The 15,691-nt window shown below is 45.7% G+C and overlaps 2 long non-coding RNA genes across 6 annotated transcripts; one reads left to right on the top strand and one right to left on the bottom strand.

Annotated features, from left to right (window-relative positions):
• Positions 1-21: 21 nt before the first annotated feature.
• Positions 22-14,608, top strand: LOC138243078 (uncharacterized). 4 transcript variants are annotated; one of them, XR_011191928.1, is made up of 4 exons: positions 22-273; positions 505-637; positions 12,061-12,122; positions 14,024-14,608. It is a non-coding gene; the product is annotated as an uncharacterized lncRNA (long non-coding RNA). The 4 variants fall into 4 exon arrangements; XR_011191927.1 differs by having other exon boundaries at positions 502-637; XR_011191929.1 differs by lacking the exons at positions 22-273; positions 505-637 and adding an exon at positions 10,505-10,865.
• Positions 2,440-8,264, bottom strand: LOC138243077 (uncharacterized). Of its 2 annotated transcripts, none has more exons than XR_011191925.1 (3): positions 7,926-8,264; positions 3,444-3,728; positions 2,440-3,127 (listed from the first exon to the last, which is right to left on the bottom strand). It is a non-coding gene; the product is annotated as an uncharacterized lncRNA (long non-coding RNA). The 2 variants fall into 2 exon arrangements; XR_011191926.1 differs by lacking the exon at positions 7,926-8,264 and adding an exon at positions 4,039-4,528 and having other exon boundaries at positions 3,444-4,005.
• Positions 14,609-15,691: the final 1,083 nt, after the last annotated feature.

Genomic DNA, 15,691 nt, shown 5'->3' with positions numbered 1-15,691 from the left:
CAGAAACTCTCTCCCGAGACGCCTTCCAGCGATCCGGCAGCAGAGTGGGCGTCTCCGTCATCTGCTCTGTCAGGCCGAGGGAACACGCAGACAACTGCAGCCGAGGGACAAGTTCGAGTTTTCTCGGGGCGAGCTGGAGGTGAACGAAGCGAGTATCGGAGAACAACTTAAGCCGAGGGTCGTTGCGGGTCCGGACCGGCCGGCTTCAAAGCGGGTGAAACTCTTCTTCTGCCGTCATCGCCGTCGTCATCATCATCAGCAGCAGCAGGAAGGGTGTGAGTGACGAGCTCCGAGACAGAAGGGTTTTACAGATTCGGGGTCGATTTCTGGAGCTGAGAAAAGTGGGGGGATAGCGGGTGAGAACTGAGGCGTTAAAGAGTGGCCCGCGGAAGGGGGTCAAACCGGCAGTTTGCTGATGTGCGAAACGCCGGCAGGAAAACACAACACAGCAAAACAGAAACGCCGAGTTGTATCGTGACGCACCTGTCACCTGTCCTGCAGCAGGTTGCAACCTGTTGGACAGCGGTATCGCCGAGACCTGTTGGAAGCCGCAGAAGATGGCTCATCTCCAACCCGACACGAGCAAAAACCGAGCGATCAGCCGGAGATAACCCGATCCCAAATGAGATGCGTCAAGGTAATGAACAACACTCATAGAACTCGCATTTTAAAATGACTGGCGTTATATAATAATATTAGTAATAACACTGTATTTTATATAGCGCCTTTAAAGGCGGCCTCTCAAAGCGCTTTACAGAATAACAACAGCAACAATAATAGGCTTATTAGTAAATCTGTATACATAGTATGTACGAAACATGATTTTAATTGAGATTTTAATAATAAAAAATGCATTGTACATAGCGACTGTAAAAACGGCACAACTGATGCGGGAGTGTAGATCATTTCCTTCGGGACGAAGCATTTGTAGGACATTTTGGTGACACGACCTAGCAGAAAAAAAAGATGTCGGACGAAAGGGGCAACTAATTGTAACAGTCAACTAAAATTGCGAACGAACCACAACACCACGGATCCCGTGTTCTAATGAGAGAGAAAGGTGACGTCAGAACCACACCTACAGGTGCTCATTAACGCAGGGCCTGTAGTCCTGCGATGGTGATGTCTGAGATCGACTATTGAGAGAAATATCCCAGGGAGGATAGCGAGCTGAAGTCTAGGCACAGATCACTCGCGCTATCGCTGCCAAATCCAGTTCTCACTCGTTAAAACCCCAATGAAGAGCCCAGAGAATCATGCCGAACCCATCTCCAGTCCAGTGACGACCTGGCCCGCCGAGACCCACACGGAACCGGTCTCTCCAGACAGCCTCTCCCGAACCAGAGCCCCCCCCCAAATCGGACAGCACCGGAGCTCAGGCCCAGCTGAGCCGGGCCGATCCGAACTGAACCGAACCGGCCCACCTCACACGCCTGCAGGCCCCGGGACAGTAGCACAGCTCCGGTAATCCGGTCATTGTATCAATTCATTAGTTTACTTAATAAATCGGGGCAGTTTTATTGCTAACGAACATCACCGCAGTCCGGCGGGTCTCAGACGTCACGCAGCGGCGAGCGGAACCCGACCGGGAGAATAACGGCGCTGCCAGCCCCCGCCACCAGACGGCGCTGTCCCCGAAACCCAGCCCTCAGTTAGTTAACAGCAGCCCTGCAACTCACAACAGGCAACCCACTGAAGCTAAGGGGGTGTGAGCCTGGTCAGTACCTGGATGAGAGACCTCCTGGGAAAAACTAAAGTTGCTGCTGGAAGAGGTGTTAGTGAGGCCAGCAGGGGGTGCTCACCCTGCAGTCCGTGTGGGTCCTAATGCCCCAGTATAGTGACGGGGACACTGGACTGTAAACAGGTGCCGTCCTTCGGATGAGACGTAAAACCGAGGTCCTGACTCTCTGTGGTCATTAAAAATCCCAGGGCGCTGCTCGAAAAAGAGTAGGGGTGTAACCCCGGCGTCCTGGCCAAATTTCCCATTGGCCCTTACCAATCATGGCCTCCTAATCACCCCCCTCTCTGAACTGGCTTCATCACTCTGCTCTCCTCCCCACTGAGAGCTGCTGTGTGGGGAGCGTTCTGGCGCACTATGGCTGCCGTCGCATCATCCAGGTGGGGGCTGCACATTGGTGGTGGTGGAGGGGAGTCCCCATGACCTGTAAAGCGCTTTGAGTGGAGTGTCCAGAAAAGCGCTATATAAGTGTAAGCAATTATTATTATTATTATTATTATTAACAGTATTGATACCGCACAGCCGAGCTTCGCCATCTCAAATCAAGAGCGGCCGAAACTTGGCGTGGGAAGCGTAAGTTCACCAAATTACCCACAAGAGGGCGCCAGAGCTACATGTTTGAAGACCACAATCATGCCAGATATCCATTTAGCACTTCGAATTGAGAAATAACGTCTTTGCAGTAAGAAAGACAATTTTCGTACTTACATTAAGTGTTTATTTATAAATTATAGAATAGACAGAGAAAAGTGACAATTAAAGGCACTTACAACACTACATATAACATGTTTACAACACAATTTAAGAGTACTTTGAAATTATTGTGCTCTAGAATACAAACTGCACTTAAACCACAAATAAATACATGCATGCATCCACCTAATAATAAACTTCCAGAAAAAGATTCCAAGTCCATTTTTTCATGATATCAGCATTTGTATTTTTTGTGCTCCAAGAACGCTTACAAATAAGGAATGTGGGCCGTTTGGCACTTCATACCAAATTCACTCAACAATCTCATTTTGAACCCAGATTCCAGTCCAGTTTTTGAAAAATCTTTGAATCTGTGGATAGAAGATCAAAGCAGCTCAATTTGTAGTACAAAATCAAGCTTATAAAGTCTGTCTACATTTTGAAAAACAGTTGCAGCTCTCAAAGCCACGCAGAGAGCTCTGTAAGACAGCAAAGCTGATACTGCTCTGTAAAATACTGATCTACAGCACTGCCTTCAGACTGGACGGTTCAGTTCCTGGACACCAGAGGTTGTGCTTCCTTTCCACCAGCGATTCCTGGAGGCCAGGAGCCCAGAGATCAGAGCTAAGAAGAGCAGCAGGAAGGGAGGGATCAGCTGGAGGAAAAGAATTGGAGAATTCCCTCCACCGTCAGGATCTGCAATAATAGAGAGATTGTATTAATCCATCCATTTTCAATCATCATCTAAAGGTCATGGGGAAGCCCCAGATCTCTCCATCTCACACTGTCCCCGCATGTTGGACACACCTCTGATCGCTGCCTCTCACACTGTCCCTGCACACTGGACACACCTCCGATCGCTCCCTCTCACACTGCCCTGCACACTGGACAGTCACACTCACGCAATATTCAGAAACAAGTTTATGTTTCCATTACCACACATACCATTTTGACAAGAGCAGTGCACCTTTATAATGTTACAGAGAACTGAAATTGTCAGGAAACCTCTTACCTCCCACAGTGACTGTCACAGTGCTGATGGTGTTTCCCTGAAGGTCCCTCACTGTGTAGCTCCCCTGATCAGCTGGAGTGAGGGAGCGTAGTTTCAGAGAGCCGTCCCACACTGACACTCTGTCTCTCTAATGGGGGACACAGCTGGCTGTGCTGTTCTGGATAGAACACACTCAGGTCGAGTCTTCAGCTCCTGCAGGGTCAAACAGCACCTCCACTGGCTCTCCAGTGAACAGAGAGACAGACAGAGAGGCTCCAGGCTGCAGGGTGAGGACTTCTGAGTAAGCTGGGAAGAAAAAACAATCCAACTCAATCTTTTTGAAACAGATGATGAGATTGAAAGATTTCTTTAGAATGACAAAAAAAATTGGGTGGCACAGTGTTTAGCATCGCTGCCTCACAGCACTAAGGCCCTGGGGCAAGTTCCTGGGGTGCTGTCTCTGTGGAGTTTGCATGTTCATGTGGGTTTCCTCCCACAGTCCAAAGACATGCTGGTGGGTTAACTGGCTTCTGGGAAAATTGGCCCTGGTGTGAGTGTCCTGTATGTGTCCTGTGTGATGGACCTCTCCAGGGTATGTGTGTCCTGTGTGATGGACCTGTCCAGGGTATGTGTGTCCTGTGTGTGTTCTGTCCAGGGTGAACCCTGCTTTATGCCCACTGATTGACAGAACAGGCTCCAGCTCCCAAAATAAAAACAGTTTATAAACAGATAAAACAGTTTCGTGTTAACCTTTACAAACAAAATGTTGCCATTCATGCTGAAGCAGGATCAATATTCACACTGCACATTTCCAGCTCTGCAATATCACTACCGAAACATACTGCAGAAGTCCGAGTGAGATCCCCAAGATCTGCTAACAAAGGCTATCTCAACATATGCGTTAGAGCATACAAAAGTGACTTGTTCCAACGGCTGCAACAACACATGCCCCTCTACATGTGTTAAAAGGGATAATAATAATGATGATGATAATAAAAATAATAATAATAATAAAAATAATTGCTTACACTTATATAGAGCTTTTCTGGACACTCCACTCAAAGCGCTTTACAGGTAATGGGGAATCCCACTACCGCCACCATTGTACAGCCCCACCTGGATGATGCTCTAGTCTGCTCACCACACACCAGCTCTCAGTGGGGAGGAGAGCAGAGTGATGAAGCCAGTTCATAGATGGGGATTATTAGGAGGTCATGATTGGTAAGGGTCAATGGGAAATTTGGCCAGGACAGCAGGGTTACACCCCTACATGGACATGTAACAAAATGCAATTTGACATGTTAAAAGTATGAAATATGACTTTTGTTTCTGGGCCTGTGTGCTGTATATAAGAACTCGGTACCCCTTGCATTGAGCGTGTCCGTTCTGCAGGACAGACCCAGCACAAGTTGCCTTCCTTATTAATCTCAATAAACACTGAATCTGCACAAGACTGCGTCCTACTCCTCTGATGAAGAATTTTGTTAGGGATCTGGTCTATTATTGTGGGTCTGGAACTGGAGTCTCCCCCCGTCACACCTGTAAGGACTCTAGCAGCCAAGAGAGGGGAAAAGCGACCTGTCGCTGGAAGACGTGCAGGTAAATGTTCTTGGCACGATAACAAAGGTTGCAAAAGACATCGACACAGAGGTAACTGAAAGCTGTGCAGAGCAACAAAATGAAGACATTGTTGCTAAAGTGCTGCCAGTCCAGGAGGAGGATTTCGTCTACTGACAGAGTCCAACGCGTCAGGAGAGCCAACATGTGGACTTGCAAAGCCCAGAGCCATCATTATAGGATTCATCAGAAGGATGACGAGGGACATGCTGTGGCGAGCGGCCAGAGAGAACAAGTCTCTGAAGGCCAAAGACCTGAGGATTGCAGAGGATCTGTCTGCCGAGGACATGCACACCAGGGACCAGCTGTGGGAAAGAGATCCGTGGCCAGTGACTGTCCAGCCCAAGAGATCTCCCTGTAGCGGTTATGAACGCGGTTAATGCTGAACACGGTGGTGTTGTTATCACTTTTAAGGGTTTGAAACTCGCAGTTCAGTAGCTTTTCCCCCCCCAAGAGTTTTTTTCTATATTGTTTGTGTCTTTTTCTATTTTCTCTATTAACCCCAGAGGTATTAGGAATATAGTTAAACGAAAGGCGATTTTTCCATTTTGAAAAAAGAAGAGAGCAGACTTTTATTTTTATTACAAGAAACGCCTTGTCACCAAAAGATCAGCCTGATTTTCAGTTTTGGAAAAATCAATGGGGGGATGACATTTGGATTTCTAGTGGTACTAATCATTCAGCCGGTGTTGCCATCTTAAAGGGGCACTTTAAAGGGAAAATTCTTTATTATAAGATAGTTTGGATGCAGTCCGATGGCAAATCAGTTCAATGTCCGGGCTACAGCAATATGTCCAGGATTACACCATGTGTTGTGAACAAGCACCGCGAGACCCCCCTCCTTTCCTCTCGGTGGCGTTTCTGTCTGCCTTCGAGTCCAGAATACAGTATGTTCCTGCAGCCACATCTCAGTCAAACACACGATACTGCATTCCCTATACTCCCTCCGCCTCCTCACCAGTGCTCCCAGTGCGTCCATCTTATAAGATAAGATCACTTTATTAGCCCTATACAAGTTCTTGCATTAGGGATTCATCTTTTCACAGACCCCAGCTTGCTCTCCATGAGACACACAGACAGGGAGAGAGAAGCTGGGGGTCAGAGCCCAGGGTCAGCTATTTATACAGCGTCCCTGGAGCCGTTGGGGTTCAGGGCCTTGCTCAGGGGCCCAAAGGAGTAGGAGTAGCCAGCCGCGGGATTTGAACCAGCAACCTTCTACCCGCAGATCCTGAGCCACAGAGCCACCGCACCGCCTATTATTCGCTAAGGACCTCACATTTCCCATAATGATCGAAGGAAGATAGGACTTAAATCTCCTTCTCTTCACATCGCACCGGGCCCTGCAGCCTCGGCGTTTCCTCCTCAGCTCCTCTGGGACTGATGGCTTCTCCCCGGTTAGTAGAGCCGGACTGTGTTGGGGATGAGCCTTGACCCCATGGAGGTGGTGGCTGAGAGGAGAATGCTGACCAAGCTCACAGCCATCATGAACAACACCTCTCATCCGCTTCATGGGACTGTTACTGGGCAGCGGAGCACATTTAGCAATAGACTGCTCCAGCAACGGTGTTCAAGGGAACGTTTCCACAGGTCTTTCCTCCCGGCGGCTGTCAGGGTGTATAACGCTGCCCTAGGCTAGGACTGTTAGCCCTTCATTTGCTCCTCTATGGACAGCATGTTTACTCCATTGTACTTTTTGGACAATCAGTCTGTGTAAACCTATGCACATTTTGCACCTATTTTATTGTTTTTACAGTGACTATGATCAGCACATTTTCCACACACCTATGTATTTATTTATTTTTAATTATTTTGTTTGTTTTTTGTTTTATAACTATTCTGATGTCTGTTTTGCTTGTCTTGGGCTGGACTGCTGTAACACATCAATTTCCCTACGGGATTAATAAAGTATTATATATCTATCTGTTCCTGCAGCCACATCTCAGTTAAACACACGATACTGCATGCTCTACACTCCCTCCGCCTCCTCACCAGTGCTCCCAGCGCGTCACGTGTGTAAACACTTACTCTGCAGCTATCTGCATTACAACCGGAAGCAAACAGTGGTCCGAGTAACAGCCAAAAAGTAGTATCTCGACTCCCTAGTATCCATCTTGTTGTGTGATCGCAAATCGACCCGCCGGCAAAGAAAAGAAAGAAAAACACTAACACCAACCGAAAGAAAAGAAAAGACGACAAAAAAGACACAGAGGTGCTGTAACAGGCAGGATGCCACCAGCACGCCTCCATCTCGAAAGAAATAAAAAAAAATACTCTTCGGATTATGGTCATCTTCCTTAGATAAAAGGACCGTTAACCTCCTGCTTGTCACTTCATGTGAGCTGCTTGCAACAATCGTTGTCCGTCTTGCTAATAAAACCATTCTACCATCTTGTGCGTCTTGGGCTGGATAGTAACACGCCACACACACCCAGGGATCATAAAATCGGCGATCGGCCTCACAAAACGTTGATCGGTCCCTCCCTATAATGCTCCGAGCTCTTACATCTATTATTAAGTAACCTTATTTTTTTAACTTTAATTTTGTGACTTGATCACATAATTTACTTCATTACGTCTGGCGGTTAAATGTTTTGTTTTTTTTTCCTCTTGTACCCGTTTCTGATCCTCTGGTTGTATTTGTAAATTATTTATAATTTAATTGTTTAATATAAAAAAGGATACGAGCGCCACCTTACAAGTAAACGTTGCTCTGTTCGTCATAAAATCATGCCGTCGACCTGGACTCCCGTGTTATGCGCAAGAACAACGGAAGAGATATCTCGGAAGCCACTGCAGCGTTCATCCCTCTTTTTGCAACATTTCGGAGTGCAAGTGCCTGGGGCCTACGCACCCTGACCAAATCCAAGAAAAGGAAAGGTGACCTACCTGCCCCGAGGGGACAGTTTCTCCAGTGTTAAAACATCACAAGATGTGTAAAGGCCGTTATGAAGGGCCGTCCACAATTGGGAGAGCCCCAGAAGCACTCAGACGAGTGAGGGACACCCCGGCAGGCTGGTTTGTGCAGCTCCCGAACTCTTTGCATCTCTGCGGCTTGGCATCTGTTCCTGAGCCCCGTCGATCGTTTCCCTTTCTTCATATTCTCTCTTTTTTCCCCTCACTCCGCTGTGAAGCAGTTCCTTCTTGGGTGTTTTCTAGAAACCCAGTGAGGAGTCGGGGAACCTCCCCCGTCTCAACCAGCACTGGCGCACGTCTCCACTGCGCAGGCGCCGCAGCCCCACTGCATGCCAACAGGGCGTGACCGCTCTTCTATTTTTACAATACGTTTCTATACGCTAGAGCAGAGGTTCCCAACCTATTACAGCCATAAAAACTTACTCGGCCAACACAAGGACCAGCCCGTCCTCACCGTTTTGAAACGGGCTAGCTCTATACTATACCTCACCAGTAGCCTAATCGACACCAGTAATCAGAGAAAATACGCATATACAAGCTACAAACATGGCTTTACAAAGACCGTTTATTGATTACAGAAGGAGTCCTGTCAGCACCTCACAAATAAATAACATAAAAAAAATATTTAAAAACTAAGGCACCAGTACAGCTCTTTTTTGATGATATCTTATAATGGTATGATGAAACGTTAGCCTTGTCAAAAACAAAACAACATTTTTTCCAGAAGTGCGAGGTAGCCGGTTTGTGCCAATGAACATATGAAGACGTTGAGAGAAAAATATGCACCATAACTATCAGAACAATTACTCAAGAACGCCTTCTTTCTGGCTAGCTTAGTGAGGGGGCTGGTGCTCTCTGACAGATAACAAATGGTGGAGGTCGGGCGCCAGAGAGAAAAGCTGCAAGCAGAGGTCTGGCTCAACATTAAGCTACTGTATTCGGTCTTTAGTGCCACCAGCGCAGAAACTCCAGTTTCACAAAGATATGTTGTCGGAAACGGCATCAAAAATGTCACTGCTGTCTGAAAGACCAGGACACTCCGAAGTAACATGAAGCCAAAACTTGGTTAAGCATTTCTTTGAAAAAATCAATTTTAAAGCACTGTCACAGGATAGACTGTCTTCCTTTGTGCTCAAACTTGCGAGGGGCACTTCGCATAAACTCACAAAAGGATTTTCAATCCAGCTGAACCGAACATCTGGAGCCGGGAAGTAGTCGCGCAGTTGGGTCGTCAAACTTTGCAGGTGCTCTGTAATTAACTCTGTGTCAGAGGCTGGTAGCTGCATTTGTTCTTTTGTAAGAAAATCTGACACATTTTCGCACGAGTCGTAGTTTGACCGATCGACACGTTTGGCCGCATTTCCAATTTCTTTATTGTGGATACTATTTTAATTCGGACGTGACAAATCGTCACTGCTTTACCTTGAAGACCAAGGATGAGTCCATTTAAGTGACTGAAAATCTCCGCAAGATAAGCCAATTTAGCGAGCCGCTCGAAATCATTGAAACGATTTGAGAGCTCAAATTCTGAGTCGGATAAAAGAAATTCTTACTTCATCACGCAACTCAAAAAGCCGAGTAAGCACCTTGCCCCGAGAAAGCCATCGAACCTCGGTGTGCAAAAGAAGCTGAACATGATCACTACCCATTTCTTCACATAGCACTCGAAGTAAGTGTGACTGTACAGGCCTGCTCTTTATGAAGTTGACTATTTTAACTGCCTCATCCAAAACACTCTTAAGATCTGCTGACATTATTTTGGCAGCCAACGCTTCTAGTGACTGGAGACAAAAAAAGGAGACAGAATTTTAAAATAGAAATAGACACTTGACAGCCAGAAGAATTCCCAATTGTAAAAGCTAAAACATGATACTTTTTACGTACATATTTCCATCATATGTCTCCCCTTTTGATTCTTTAAATTTCTAATAGAATTTAAATTAAAAAAAGGAATTCAACTTTAAAAGCATGAATAGAGGGGGCAGTATTAGACCATTGACCTCTGTGGAAAATACCATTTTGCAAATCTATCCCAAACAGTTTTGTTTATCTGCAGTTAAGAAAGAAAGGTAACAAAGATTCATTCTCATTATTACAAAATACAGATAACACACAATTGGGCCACTAGCCAGATTTTGTTATCATACCAAATCGGAATAAAAATGCTTTTATTTTGATACCCTCTATCTTTATGATTCCAAATACAATATGTATATGGTGAAAAGTTATGCTTATATATTAAAACCAAAAACAATAGAACTTGTTTAAGAAAGTTAGATAATTTAAGAGGAATTCTACTAATGTCAAAGTGACATTTTAACAAAAATTCCATATCACGTTTATATGGAAAAACCAACTTGGGAGGGAAATTCCATATACTCATTTTTTTTTTCTAGTACAATTTCTAATCTCCGTGAGCAGAGAGAGAGAGCGAGTTCAAGGTTACTAAATGTTCGTGTTGGGGCTTGTCTGGATTCATCCAATCACAACGGCGGAGGTGTAGGGCTTCTCTAGATTTATCCAATCACAATGCGGCGGAGGTCGAAGTCCTGCCCACAGACTGTAGCTAGTGCGCGTAGTTAGCTTCTTCAAACCTGCCGCGAGCTTTGCTTCTCTCTGTCGGGGACTGATCCACCGGCACCTCGCTGCTGTCAGACAACATGATAGAAACTAGCGTGGAAGTTGAGTGCATCTTGGAGGAGTTGGATGTCTGACCAAAAACTTCCTTTAGTTTGGGTTGTGGGCTTCAGACAGGATGAATAGTTACTTTCTTCCTTGCGGCTTCAGGCAGCCCGTGCACGGAGGTTTAAAACTGGTGAAAAGTAGCGCGGTGACATTTAAAGCAACAGAGCAGAAGTAATGAGTAAGATAGAGCCGGTGTTGAGCGCTGGAGACCTGCAGCCGGGCGGGGAGGTGAGGCAAAGCGACGTCTGTCGTTCTGTAGTTTATACTGACACAGAAAAGTGGACCAGTGGAGTCATTTGCCAGATTTGTCAATGACAGAGTGTAGATATTTTACCAACCAGTCTCCTTACTTTGACAAATACGACGGTCTCTGTTTTAGACTCCAGTTTGTGGCGTCTGAATTCAACGTTCTGCTGTTAAAATACGATAAACTCGTTGCATTCTTAGGGAGAGATGAGAATTCATTAAAGGCGTCGCTCCTGGAAATCTCACAACATGGTGGTCACAGAACGGTTTTACATCGCGACGTGTTTGATAAAATAAGCTTCAAGAATGAAATAATGCATAGATTCCTTCATAACCGAATCTCCAGGTGTGTTGCAGCAGAGCACAGATTTACAGAGAATTCAGACGGGATGGCTGTGTGGTCAGGCTCTGAGTGGGGATCTCTTATTTTCTGAGAAATCAAGAATATGCATTCGGAGGGTCTCCAGGGGGTTTCTTGGGATGGCACAGGACCTGAGTACTGCGTCTGGTAGCGGGGGACACCTGTGTTACACCTAGATTACCAGGCTACATTAAAGAGGAACTGCAGTCCCAGGTTCTCAGACCGGTTATTAAATCTCTGACAACATAAATTAATTGTAGGTATAGAAACATTGTACAAATTTCAAAATACGGCACAGAATCGTGAACTTTGTGAAAGTACTGTAGGTCGCTATGTTGTGGCAAACCCCTGGTCTCGCCGTGGGCACGATTGAGAATCCCAACAACTTGTGATGCGGCCCTTCCTGCTCACTAGTCCCTGTGATGACAGATGTACGGATGTACGAGCGAATACGTCCAGGTTGTGCAGCAGACGTTTCACACAGAATTGTTCCAGCATGATCTGCAGGCTGAATTAAGAATGAAACATATTGATGGGCAAATCCATTTGGAAGTCAAGAGCAGGATTTCTACTGGATTAAAAGAGACAGATCCACAAGCCTGAGTGGACAGTGTCACAGGGCCGCTCCACCTCACTGGCAGTTGTGTTTCCCTCGATTCATTCTGAATCACAGAACACTGCGGCGATTCAGTGTAAGTCAGGAAATTAGAGGTTTTATATGTTCCTGTTTTACATCAGCAAACAGTATCTTTCTAACCCTGATATATGAAAAAACACGGTAGTTCCCTCTTTAAGGTCCCTTGTCTCTTTCCCCAGGGTGAATCTTACGATGCGACTTCCTGTGTTGGTTTTCTTTCTTTTGCTTGCACTGACAGAGGGTGAGTATCAATTTCCATTCACAAATTTATATTTCCTGTTGATTTTCACTCTCAACAATTCACAAATCCCATCTTGGCACACCTGACCTGTACTGACCAGAGGAGCCCCAGATCACAGAATCTCACACTGGACACCTCTGATCTCTCCCTCTCACACTGTCCCTGCACGCTGACCAAACCTCTGATCTCTCCCTCTCACACTGTCCCTGCACGCTGGACACACCTCCGATCTCTCCCTCTCACACTGTCCCTGCACGCTGGACACACCTCTGATCTCTCCCTCTCACACTGTCCCTGCACGCTGGACACACCTCTGATCTCTCCCTCTCACACTGTCCCTGCACGCTGGACACAACTCCGATCTCTCCCACTCACACTGTCCCTGCATGCTGGACACACCTCTGATCTCTCCCTCTCACACTGTCCCTGCACACTGGACACAACTCCGATCTCTCCCTCTCACACTGTCCCTGCACGCTGGACACAACTCCGATCTCTCCCACTCACACTGTCCCTGCATGCTGGACACACCTCTGATCTCTCCCTCTCACACTGTCCCTGCACGCTGGACACAACTCCGATCTCTCCCTCTCACACTGTCCCTGCATGCTGGACACACCTCTGATCTCTCCCTCTCACACTGTCCCTGCATGCTGGACACACCTCTGATCTCTCCCTCTCACACTGTCCCTGCACGCTGGACATGCCTCTGATCTCTCCCTCTCACACTGTCCCTGCACGCTGGACACACCTCTGATCTCTCACTCAGACTGGGCACTCTTTATTTTCCATAATCTCTTACAAAATAAGAATTGAACCTGTGAAAATATACATTTAATATTTAATAAGGTTTGGGGATAAATTCAGAATAATTTGTGTGCGAGAGGTGTATTTTTCAGCAGTGTATCGGTTTTAAAGTTTTTTTTTCTAAAAAATATTTATCCAGTTGGATTTGTGCTGCAGATAAAAATGTTTAGGGGATATCTGCATGTTTTAAAACCCTAAATGGTGTTGTGTAGAAGTTAATAGGATAGTAAATGAAATCACACATCTCATTTCTCATGATATTAAATAAGTGACCATTAATATGACAATTATTAACTAAGAACTCCTTGAGAATCGGCTAATCAAACTTCACATTTGTTTTTGGTTGGTGAAAATAAGTTTTTACAAAGATTTATCAGTATTCTTATTCTTATTGAAATAAATGAAATAATGTTGTTGACTATTGCCAGATACACTGGAGGTGTGTTTGGGTTTGCCTTGATCTACACTGTTTCATCTTCTGAAAGAGACTGAGCAGCAAAAACTGAAAATTGACACAAGTGCCTAGTCCAGCTTATCATAGATGCAACCGCTTCTGATATCCAGGGTTAGAAGAGATGGTAGTTCCCCAACATGGGGCAATATTATTGCACATACAGTACAATGAAATGCACAGTATTAATATAGGAGGTGACATTGGTCACAAATTAACTATTGTGTTTAAACTGAATAACTTTCTCGTATAAATGAGTTAATTTTTTTTCCTCTGTGGCGCCAATAAGCTTCCATAGGAAACAAGACCCTGAATGAATTAATCCTAGTTTCATTCAAGAATTTTTCCAGTCGGTTAGAAATGGAGGTGAACAGTGTACCAGTTTCCCCTGATCTGTCTGATCACACTCTTTTAAACTGGAGTAAAAATGTGTTGTCTCACATGTGTCTCACTGTGTAAGCTTTGCCTGGAGTCTCTGGTGTTTAGCATGATCACACCCTTTTAAATTGGAGTCAAAAGGCATAGTTTCTCGTGAATAGTGTACAGGAGTGTCTCGCTGTGTTTCCTATGATCACACTCTTTCAAACTGGATTGAAGGACCTTTGTCTCTCGTTGATGTTGCTCCGTCCTCATTGTCTCCCAGCATCGTCTGCAGATGCGGATGTGTCTGTGAGAGTCGGCGACGAGGTCACTCTCCACTGTGATGGGACCCCTGCATCCGGAATCCCCCCAGAGCAGCTCCTTTTCTTCTGGAAAGCGGATGGGCGCTATGTCAGAGCACAACCTCAATAAATTACATTCAACTGAACTAATTTTTATTTATTAAATGTAAAAAAATATATCTCAGGGCAGATTTCTATCGAAACACAATATGATCGTTTACATTATATTTTTGGAAGAATGGGACTCTTCATAAGCAGCTAGAGATGTTTTTTTTTTTTTGTCCTTCAGAGATCCTGGCAGGCAAGAGCCTACCAACCATGAAGCTCTGAGTAAATGAACACAAGATTGGACTGGAATCGGGGTTAAAAATAAGACTCTTGGATCAATTAGCTACAAACTGCCAAGCGGCCCATATTCCTGATCTAATTTGTTTCCATTCTTGTAGCACTAAGAACAATTGTTGATAAGGATCGCGAAAATATCCGGACCTCCGATGTTTTTATGGAACGTTATTAGTCAAATGTGCACAATTTGTACTTGAGAGTAAATAATTTCCCTCTTGAAAGTGTCTCATGCTGTATATGCCTTTATCCTGACTTTTTCCATTCCCGACTGTTATTTTTTAATGAATTTGTGTTTTGAAAAAAGTTGTATCTTTCTGGGCTGCACATATAAAAACGTCTTTGAGATAGAAAATGCAGTAATTGGGAAAACTAGTCTGCTTTTGCACCTGTGGCGCGCTCTTGTGGTTTAATGCGAAAGGTTTCCTAGACTGAGCTTGATCTTATTTATTTCGCGAAGAGCGGCTGTGTATTAACACTGTAAACAGTGACTCAGGGCAGAATTCCGGGATAGTGTCATTGGAGTTATTCTCCTAAACCCGCTCGTTCACCTGAGTCAGTCCCGCAAGCCGCTTCGTAACGTCAGTCCGGTCTGAAACCCGCAGAAGCTCATTATCTGAGCCGTCACGGCCGTAATAGGACCCAGTTCGGCACAGGCTGTCTGGAGAGACCGGTTCCGTCTGGGTCTCGGCGGTACCAGTCAGTCGTCACTGGACTGGTAATGGGTTTTGCATGATTCTCTGGGCTCCTCATTGCGTTTTTAACGCCTGATAACTAGGTCTCGATCTAGAATGTTTTTTTTTATTATTAAATCTGGCGCGTCGAGGTTGGACAGCATATTATCTACATGTGAACATTTGTAGGAGCAGAGCTCAACTCCTCTCTGGCTGCTGGAGAACTGACGTCACAAGAGCAGCGCTCTGAGGGGGGTGTGGCTGCGGGGGGCTGACCGACTCTCCTATTAGTCCATTTCTTTTATTTAAATAGGGGCGGTTACCCGTCCTGTGTGGGTGAAGTGACTGAGCCATCCAATAAGAAAAGCGGGTATAAGTAGCCACGCGAGTTCGTCCAATCAGAACGCCTCGTTCGCGAAACCGAGTCCCTCCTCCTGTGCCGCGGGTCAGTGGCCTCTCTCCTGTCAGGTGTCGGAGGACGGCAGTCGCCGGTAGCAAGCGGCGCTGGGCAGCACGGAGAAAACTTCCGACAACAGAAGACACGAGGGTTGTGACCGCAGGAGAGATTTAGGATGAAAACGATAAAGAGGAGCGGGGCGGTGTGAGTTGCACCAAGCTCAAGCAAGACGGCGC

This window comes from Lepisosteus oculatus, chromosome 14 (genome assembly GCF_040954835.1).
Source record: "Lepisosteus oculatus isolate fLepOcu1 chromosome 14, fLepOcu1.hap2, whole genome shotgun sequence".
Taxonomy (NCBI): domain Eukaryota; kingdom Metazoa; phylum Chordata; class Actinopteri; order Semionotiformes; family Lepisosteidae; genus Lepisosteus; species Lepisosteus oculatus.
Note: the sequence above shows the minus strand (reverse complement) of the source record. Positions and strands in the feature narration are given on the sequence as shown.